We start from the raw sequence: 10,180 nt of genomic DNA on the forward strand, positions 1-10,180 counted from the left end.
ACTGAACCCTTCGGATCACACCCAAGCAAAATATACGAACCAACTCGACGAATTAATTCGGAAGAAATTAATTCGTCCCCCGAGTGTTAAACATTTAGACGTCGGAAATTCGAGCTTGGAGCGTCGAAATCGAGCGTCTGAGAATCTCAAATGTCGAGCCAAAATTTAGGATTTGGCGAGACGGGAAAATGCATCAAGTAACAAGTAAAATCCTAGCCACGCAAAAGGCTAAGAATACATGCCCAATAGGAGCATGCCACGTGGCAGCACACATGGCAAAACGCCATGTGGCAGCACACGTGGCAGCACACGTGGCCGCCGCGTTGGCAGCCGCCAAGTGGCAGCTTGCCACATGGCAGCGCCACGGTGGCGGCACGCCACGGTGGCGACACATGTGGCTATGGCCGTGGACCCGGGTTGATGGGTCATGGACACGGGCCAAAATAAAATGAGCCAACCGAACCCAACTTGGGGCTTAAGGTTGGGTGACACATTGTTAGTTCACCTTGCATGTGAAATGCCTTGGGGACCAAGTGAGAAAGTTGTCCACACCTAACCATGTAACACTTGTCACTTGTTCCTTTGTTTATTTAACTAAGGGTTGAATTCACCAATCTTTCTATGTGGGATCTTTTTGTGAAAAGTCCCACATTGAAAGATGAGTGAAATTCACAAGGCATACTTCCTTATAAATAGTCATGGAATGACTTGAGAATTCTTAGCTTGAGTGGGAGTTAAAAAGAGCATTCCATAATTTTGGGAAAACTCTTAAACTCATATAACACTCGGGTTTTGATCGGACCTCACTAACCCCCAGGTAGTAGACCTTAAAGTTGTGTTCGCCTTTTTGTGGGTGGATACCGTCGGAGGCGCGGCGCTTGACGTGCTCGTAGCTTTCAAGTAAGAGCCCCGGTTTTTGGGCGAAGCTCGCTTCGAGGGTAAGATTCGTTATCTTTTCTTTATGATTATTTATTTATGCTTTATGATTTTAATTATTGCGAGTGGTTCCTCGGGTAGGGGTTTGTTTCCGCGGTGAGTCAGACTCACTAAACCCCAACAAAAGACAACAAGTTCCAGTTAGGAACTTGGCCTGCGGTTCAGAAGTGGAACGTTGCCCCAAGATCTAGAATACATCAATACTACAAGATTCCAAAACAAGAGTTTCAAAGAAACAACATGAAGATGGAGATATTGAAGTATATTGCTCTAGGATTCATGTAAGTATGTTGGATATAAAAGTTAGTCTGGAACAAGTCTAAAGAACCAAGGTGAACTCATGATAGTCAATGAAATTAGAGTTACTGACTTGTCAGGAACTCATTGACTGTCAGAGTTCCAGAACCTAATCGGAACTTAAGTCTCCCCGTCGTTAAAGGACAGTTTAATGATATAAATATTTACCTAATACGTGCATATCTTTTAGGGATTTGGTTTTACAGAATAAAGATATTTATTTTCTAATAAATCCCTTTTGGAAAAAGATAAGTTATTTTTGGAAAGTATTTTAAGCAAAAATAAGTTTAGAATAAAATCTGATTTTATTAAAAGTGTATCTTTAAAAAAGATAAGCTAGTATATTTGGAAAATATAAGTTTGGAATAAAATATGATTTTATGATAAGTATATCTTTTGAAAAAGATAAGTTAATATATTTGGAAAGTATAAGTTTTAAATAAAATCTGATTTTATAGCAAATATATCTTATTATTATTGACAGAATATATTCTTAACAAAAAGATATATTTTTGAAAAACTTATTTTTAATAAATATCTTTTATTCATATCTTTTGTTAAAACTTATCTTTTTCGAAAAGAATAATTTGGGTGTACTATAAATATGCTCATATGTATTCATTCAAGGTTGAGGCTGACAGAGCTTAGTGGTCGTGCTTAATGGTTTCATCCTTCACCACGAAGATAAGTCAAACCTCCAGGTTAAAGTTCCAGTCAGGTTTGGTTTCAGTTCGTCTAATAAGTTCCAGACAGATCTTAAGTGTCCAGCATATTAGTTTTATCTCTTTATTCATTGATATGTATTTAGAGTTATTCTTTGAGATCTTGTAATTGGGAAAAAGGGTTTTGAGTGTTTTATGTATTGGGGTGTGAGGAGTTTGAAAGTCTCTAAAATTCGAGTTGTAGCTATGAGTAGTACTTTGGGAGTACGAGTGAATCTAAGTGTGGGACTTAGGTTGGGTAGGATAGGGTCCTATCGAGTAGCAAGTGTCCTTGGTGGAACTTGTGAGAAAGGTTTGTGTATAATAGGTTGTAATTTGGTATTGCCCTATTATAGTGAAATGTTTGTGTTGAAAATCCCTTGGTGGGTCGAGATTTTACTTCCAATTGGGCCCTGGATGGTTTCCTCGTAAAATCCTCTTTGCATTGTTTAAGTTCCTAACAACAATCAGTTTATATTCCGCAAAAAATAGGCACTAGGAACATACTACAATTCACCCCCCTCTTGTAGTATATCATCCAAAATAACAATTTGTAACCACAAATTTAACTAAATACTCCCTCCGTCCCAAATTACTCGCAACATTTTAACTTTTTGCACTATTCACACATCTCACTTTGATCATCTTTTTTAGCTATTATATGAAAGCCAATGTAATCATGTAAGATGTTGTTGGATCAATTTTAATGTATAGTTTCTTAATATAATTTTTTTATAACTTATATAAGTATATAATAAAAGATATTGACGGTCAATTGATTTGGCCTTAATTTTTTTATTCTTGTTTGAAATAAGTAAAAATAAAATGAACTAAGCATGACCTTACTATGAAATATTCCCTTCATTTCGTAGTAATGATCGCAATACTTTCCTTTTACATTTGTTTCAAAATAATCGCAATACTTCCTATTTTAGAAAAGATAAATACTCGTATCACTATTATTTTATTGTTTTACACTCTCACTATCCCCACTTAAATAAATATTTTATAATTTTTGTCCCTTAGCTTACTATATTCACTTATACTACAAATTATTAAAAGCGTCTGGTTTATATTAGTTTATTATGGACCACTAATACTAAAGACACTGTAACCATTTTATAAATAGAAAGAAAGGTCACTATGTTATAATAAAAGTTATTTTATTAGAATAAATTTTATTTCATTGTGTTATTACAAAGGTCATAAGAGGTTAATGTTTTTAATGAAAGTTTTAAATATATCTATTAGTTATGATGAATAATAAATGTTACCATGTTATTACAATAGGAAAACTATGTACTATCCAAGGGCTTACACGTGCATATTTTAGGTTCACAATAATATAAAGTCACATAAGTTTTAATAAAAGTTACCATACTAAAATTAGGGTCGCTATGTTCAACAATACGTTAGGTGTGCAGGTATGGACTTTGGTCCACAATAATTTTATGTGAACTAGGTCCATACAAGTTTTTTCTCACTTATACTTCTTTTTTATTTTTTATTTTTATTATTTTTCTCTTTCCTCATAACAATTAAATATATCTTTACTAACTATACTTTATAAAATTCATCTTATGATACCTATCATATAAATTTTATGTTATGATACCTATCTTTTAATTATTTAATACTCCCTATTCTACTTACATATATTTATATTCAATTCAATTCAATTAATTTATCTAAATTCTAAATGTATGTGCTAGTCAAAGTGTAATACTTTAAAAAGTGAAGGGTGTATACCCCACTTAAATCTCACTTTATTAAAGATAAATAAATCACCTAGATTAGTGTACATATCATATAACTAATATATAAAGCTAAACTTTTAGCCAGACGACGAGGCAGCGACACTTGGCGTTCCAACTTTTTGCCAAGTGGCGTGCCACGTAGGATAGAGTTATATAGAATTCAATTTGTAGGATAAAAAAGTTAGTTTAGAATTTTATTTTTAATCAAATTTGAATAGAATTTTAGGATAAAATTGTTAATTTAGAGTTTTATTTTTGATAAAATACCAATATTTCATATACACAAATTGAATTATAATTTTATTCAAAAAATAATTAGATTATAACTCTCATAAATTATCATATAAATTTATTTTTTGTATCATAATATTTTTCTGGAGCGAAGGAATTAGTTCAAAATGTACCACATCCATTGTTTATAATATATTCTAATCAATTAAAATAATATACTTCACAATCTTATATAATTTTATTACTACGTGTAGACCTGTTAATCAGGTCGGGTCATCGGTCATTTCAGACAGGGTCATTATTTCAGGTTATGGGTGACGACATATTTTTACCAATATTATTATTATTAGTCATTACATGTCTACAAGTTTAAATCGTCACAAAAACATATCAATTCCTAACTAATTTTGTATTAATGATATGTTTTAAAATTTGACATACAAATTAAAAATATATCTTAAAATTCAATAAACAACCCGGGCATAGCACGGGCACAAAACTAGTTAACATATAAGGTTAATGTTCTGTCAAACCAGACAGTTAGATCCATTAGATCTGAAAAATTAAGTTCTTATCAAATTAGATTAGCGAGTGAAAGATAAATTATATAGGGATACCACATAAAATTGGAAGGAGTATAAACTTTGGTAAAACTATGCATTGCACGGGATTTAAGCTAGTTATTTCTCTAACTTTGAATCTTAAGACCTAAAATGACCCCAAAAATCTGAGCAATTTTCGTGGCACGCAAATTGAGAAGATTTTGAGCACGAAAATCAAGGCAACAATTACAATGTACTGTAAAATTGACTATTGGACAACTATGATTTAATAAAATAATTTATAAATTTGCGTTGCGTTTTGTTCACCTTAATTAAATAAGTTTTAGGTCTAATAAATTTAGATAGAAGTTTATCATATTTTTTGAGTTTAATAACTTCTAATAAATTTTATTCCAATCAAATAATGTGTAGTAAAGTTTCATTAAAGTTTTAGTAATGTCATAAAGTTCCACTCTAATCTAACATGATATTGATATCATTAGTTTATTTTATAATTACATTATTGTTTTTTATTAGGAAAATTTGTCAAAATTAACCTTTTCTAGCAACGTTTTTGTCAAGTAAACCTTATAAATTTTTTTTGACAAATTAAAAATTGATTGTAAATTTTTTTTTTTTTGTCGAAGCCAATAACCTTTATTAATTCACTTAATTACCATTTAATTTTCCCCATTTCTTCTAATTACCCTCTAACTCAATTAATTATTTAACAATTAATTTATTTATAAATAAAAAAATTATAATAAAAAACCACCACCACCTCCACTAGCCAATTCAACCATCCCCTTAATGTGGCATCTCTTCTCCCCTACCTGAGTCGCCGCTCAAAACCCCCCACCCCAAGTGACCCATCTCCATCTCCATTAACAGTCGACCCCTCTCCCTCTCCTCCTCACACTCCATTACAACTTATGGGGCATATGCTATTTGAAGATCTTCCTCTTCCTTACCCTCCTCACTCTCCATTACAACTTCATTTAGATCAGTATAATGATAATGCACGGTCCTTTTCAATACAAATTGTCTTTAAACAGATTTTCCATTAAGGTAAAAATGATCTGCAATTATCACAAAAAACTTGAAAGCTTAAGCCGCTCGTATAAATATAACTCTTAATGATACCAAACTTTTTATAATTATGACAATTGCAACACCTGGTTCCAGAATCTAGATTGCGGGTACTGCAAGAAGGCAAGCTAGTATCAGTAGTATGTAGATTATGAATTTCTATGGTCAAACGATATCCCTTAAAGAAGTTGTAACATTCTACAAATGTCAAGAATAATATCTATGCAATATAAGAGAGATTACAAAGAATATAGGAGGGAGAATTTACAAGTAACGGGTATAAATCATTTGACAGCAAAAAAGAAAAAACATCATCCAATAGTGATTTCGTGATCTTGTCGCTGATGTACCAATGCCAAATTCATCCCGTTTGTAGAAGGACTGCTTGCTTGACTCTCTTCATCAACTGCTCTAAAATATGAATAAGGTCCCCAACCTAGTGTCAATAAATCCAGAGTCCGAATCAGCTCAAAAGTTCTAAAAAACAGAACTAAAATATTTTAAACAGAAAGTGTAATGCTACTGATGTCGTAAGTGGTGATGATTAAGTTTTTATAGAATATTTCAATAGGATGCATAGCAAGTCAGCCAAAGTATCCAAAAGCGACGTTACCCTTGGTGCTATGTGGTGAAGGGAAGAACTGGAGATAGCAAACGAAAGAAATGAAAAGGCCTGCAAGGAAGGTAAAAAATTTGAATTTGATGTTAACAAAACAGAAAGGTAAAGTCTCTCATGAGTACCCTCAAATATACTACTTTGTATATAACTCTAACAATAACGAACCTAATATAGCTCCTGCAAAGACATCTTGCCAATGGTGCCAGTAATCATCAACTCGAGATACACCTACAAGGGCTGCCATAAGTAGAGGGAGGAACACAACACACAATTTTCCTGCATGCCCCCTTCGATCAAATACTTGGATTTTTCCTGACAAATATAACGATAGAAATCCAAGCCCTGCAAAAGACCCTGTATCGAGTTCCAACAAATACCTTGTAAGATACAGAAAGGTATGACAAAACAAACCAAAAATTAAGATAATAAGGTTGTAGCAGTATCAGCCAGGTTAAGAAAGTATATGACAAATGATGGTATCATTTTCAATCTAATACTCTGTACTATACAAGATTTGAATATAGAGTGCTCAGGATCGGAGTTGCTTACATGAGGTGTGACCACTAGGAAAACTCTTGTGCCCCTCCTTTATCGCAGCAGGATCGCCACTGCATATTACATCACCAAAGAGATCATAAAACTGCAGGAAAAGGACAGGAAACCTCATATCAGAGTTCAATTGCACAAATGAGGTTTTTTCAAAATTTCATAATGATTTTTGAGGTTACATATAAAATAAAAAGATAAAGATTCATATATCCTGGCCATCAGGAAAGCAGCGCCAAAAGAAATCAGGTCTGGGTCTGCCAACTCCATCTTTAATAGCATCTGTAAGGTAATGAGCACTGAATACAACAGGCCTGCATATTGTAGGAGAAATTGTAAGTTGAGCCTCCGTAGAACTTAAATTTTCTTTTACAAGAAAATAGAAAGGAATACAAGATATCATGACTTTACCTAGAACCGCATGATGTAAATCATGGACATCCCTTCTCCTAAAGTAGCGAATGTTGAAAATAATAATAGGCAGCAAAACTGCATAAATCTGCCAAATACATGCAACATTAGACCTGAACAACCTTATGGTTTTGTTGCAAGTTTCTTTGCTATCATGATGCAATATAGCAATATATAACAGAGTTTATAACAATTATATAGAGACTTACAGGAACTGCCCATACTGGAACTGTATTCGACTTCAAAGGATACTTAAGATCTGTCATCATATCCTTTCCAACAAAGCGATGAAATGGACTTATGACATTCAAAATGATTTCAATGACCACCAAAAGTATCAGTATTAACCAATCATGGAGGTGTGTTCTTGCTATTGTGGCACCATGAGATTTAATCGAGTATGCTCGAACCTGTTCACCGATTGTCATTCTCCCCTCCTGAAAAATACAACAGCCATGTTATAACCCACAATGGCTGACATAATTCATCTTCTTATTCAGATAAGCATACATGATTTTTAACCTAATTTGCCATTTCAATTTCTGTTAGAAAGTAGCATCAACAAGCCACTAACAGAACTTCGAGCACTAAAGCTTTGTTACAGCATAGGTAATCACCTTTCAAGGAAGAACTTATATGTTTTCACTGTATTAAGTACATTGTAGATCTATCATAGAGCAATTACATCTTAAAGTAGCGTTTACATTACACATTTTGCAAGTTAGTACTTTTAACTTTTTCCTGAAAATGTGATTTCCTTTAATGATACTTTTGACTATAATATATTAAAAAAATTGATCTGGCCCTAAATTGATCACCATTCTGCACATAATTGATAAATGTAGCGAAATTTATTAATTATCAACAATCTTTTTAGAAACTAAATTCCTAAAAAAGTTTGAAGTCAAGCATGAATTCTTTCTATGACATTACCATAAAGCAAAGAAAAATATGATAACTACATTTCACATTACCAACACAATTTGAACATTCTATAATTTACGATCCCCTCGTAGTATAAGGCAACCAATCAATGACGGCGAGGAGTTAATTATAATTTCTATACATACCCAAGAGTGTCTATGGCACTCCTTCCGTCCCACTAAGATTGGTTCACACATCTTAATTTGCGCAATGGGACATTCAATTTTGATAGAAGATAAATTTTAGTGTCACGGATGGATTAATAAAATGAGAATCTTGTAAGCAATATCCAATAATAAGAGCAGAAAATTTGAAATCTCGTTTGAACAAAAAGGTAAGCAATACCCAATGAACATCAAAACAAGCCGGTAAAATGACAAACAGAAGAAACCCCAAGAAATCAGGTCCAGATGGCATCACATAAAACTGTACCTTAATTTTAAAAGTACATTAAACTTTCATATATTAGCCAAAAAAAAATTGTCAAACTTTTATATTGTGAATCATCAAACCAAAAGTCTCTTATTTTTATGGGTCTTCAACAATGTATGCAACCAAAGTTAACACTTTATAAAGATTTACTCCAATCCGAAATTAATAGTCTTCACAATCTAATTTGAAATAGTAACGTGACAACTAAATTAGGAGACGAGAAAAAAACTAAAATCTATCATTTAAGTCTACTAGATTGACAAAAAAAAAAATCAAATAATTGAAATCATTGACTTCTATAAATAACAGATTTCAAAGGTTCATCGTTTGCCATCGAAATTAAGAAATAATGATAAATAAAATACAAAAGAAAAGAAAATATGAGAAAACGAAGAAGAAGAACCTGTTAGATGAATGTAGATGATGAGTGATAATGGAGAATAGAGTTGGTTAATTGTGTGGAAAAAGGAGAGAGAAAGCCTGAAAATGGTGAAAGATAAAAATAGCGCGTATTATTCTGGCCTAGGATTTCTCTAATGTTGTTCGTTGTGAACTGCTCCGTGTATTTCCATCCAATATTGGGTTGAAAATTATAATGTTGAATAGACAACGGTGAAATTGTTATGACATTCTATTATTTATTTATTTATTTTTATTATTATTATTTTTTTGGAATAGTTCTATTTTTTTTTTTTTTGAGGCAATATAGTTCTATTATATTAATACTACTTGTTCTCGTCCAAAAAAATATACTACTAGTATATTACTTGTAAATTTATACTACTATTTAAATTATGCTTCATGCTATTAAATAATGGAGTACGTATGATTGTATGAACTATGAAACATATACTTTCCATTATTGTAGTGTTTGCTCTGTTTTGGTTTTGGTTTTGGTCAAAAAATGCTTAACTATTTTTTAAATTGATAATACCCATTAATTACATATACAATGTATAATTAGAAAATATATATATATATATATATATATATATATTTATACGTATATATTATTTTTTATTCTTATTTTAGAGGGTTACTTGGACTCTTATGCAAAATGTGCGTGTGTGGTTTTTTTTAAGAAAAGTATTAGGGTATTTATATTAAATCACTATTCGCCAAAGCAATAATGCTTCGAGGAAAACATCCAAACATACAAGATCCCTACACGCTTTACATAAGAAATTTAAAAGAAATTAAAGCTATGAGCTAATCGACAAAAATCATCATAGATTAGACATAAAAGATCAGAAATTATAGCTATGAGTTAATTTGTTTGTAAGTGTTAAAAGAAAAGAAAATAGATAGAGAGGAGAGATGAAAGAAATGGCAATTTTTTTTAAAAAAAATTGCAAATAATAATATTTTTTTATTATATTGAGATATTTATCGTTATATAATTATTTAAAAATTAATAATAGAACAACCCGTCTTGTGTGTGGCCACTTATAAAATACTAACTGAGTATCCCCTATAACACTAACTGAGTAACCCTATAACAGTGACGAATTAACCCCTTTAACACCAGCCAAGGTATCCCCTATTACACTAACGAGGTAACCCCTGCCACACGGTGTAGCCAGCCACATATAAGACTTTGTGATAATAGAAACCTTTTTTTTATTTTAAGATATTTAGCGTTGTATAATTATTCTTAAAAATTAATAAACCATGTTGCACCAAAAAAAAAAAAAT

At 31.9% G+C, this 10,180-nt stretch overlaps 1 pseudogene; it reads right to left on the reverse strand.

Annotated features, from left to right (window-relative positions):
* Positions 1 to 5,682: 5,682 nt before the first annotated feature.
* LOC110718365 lies at positions 5,683 to 9,161 on the reverse strand (annotated as a pseudogene).
* Between the last annotated feature and the right edge of the window lie 1,019 nt (positions 9,162 to 10,180).

Source organism: Chenopodium quinoa, unplaced genomic scaffold, assembly GCF_001683475.1.
Source record: "Chenopodium quinoa cultivar QQ74 unplaced genomic scaffold, ASM168347v1, whole genome shotgun sequence".
In the NCBI taxonomy this organism is placed as follows: Eukaryota; Viridiplantae; Streptophyta; class Magnoliopsida; order Caryophyllales; family Amaranthaceae; genus Chenopodium; species Chenopodium quinoa.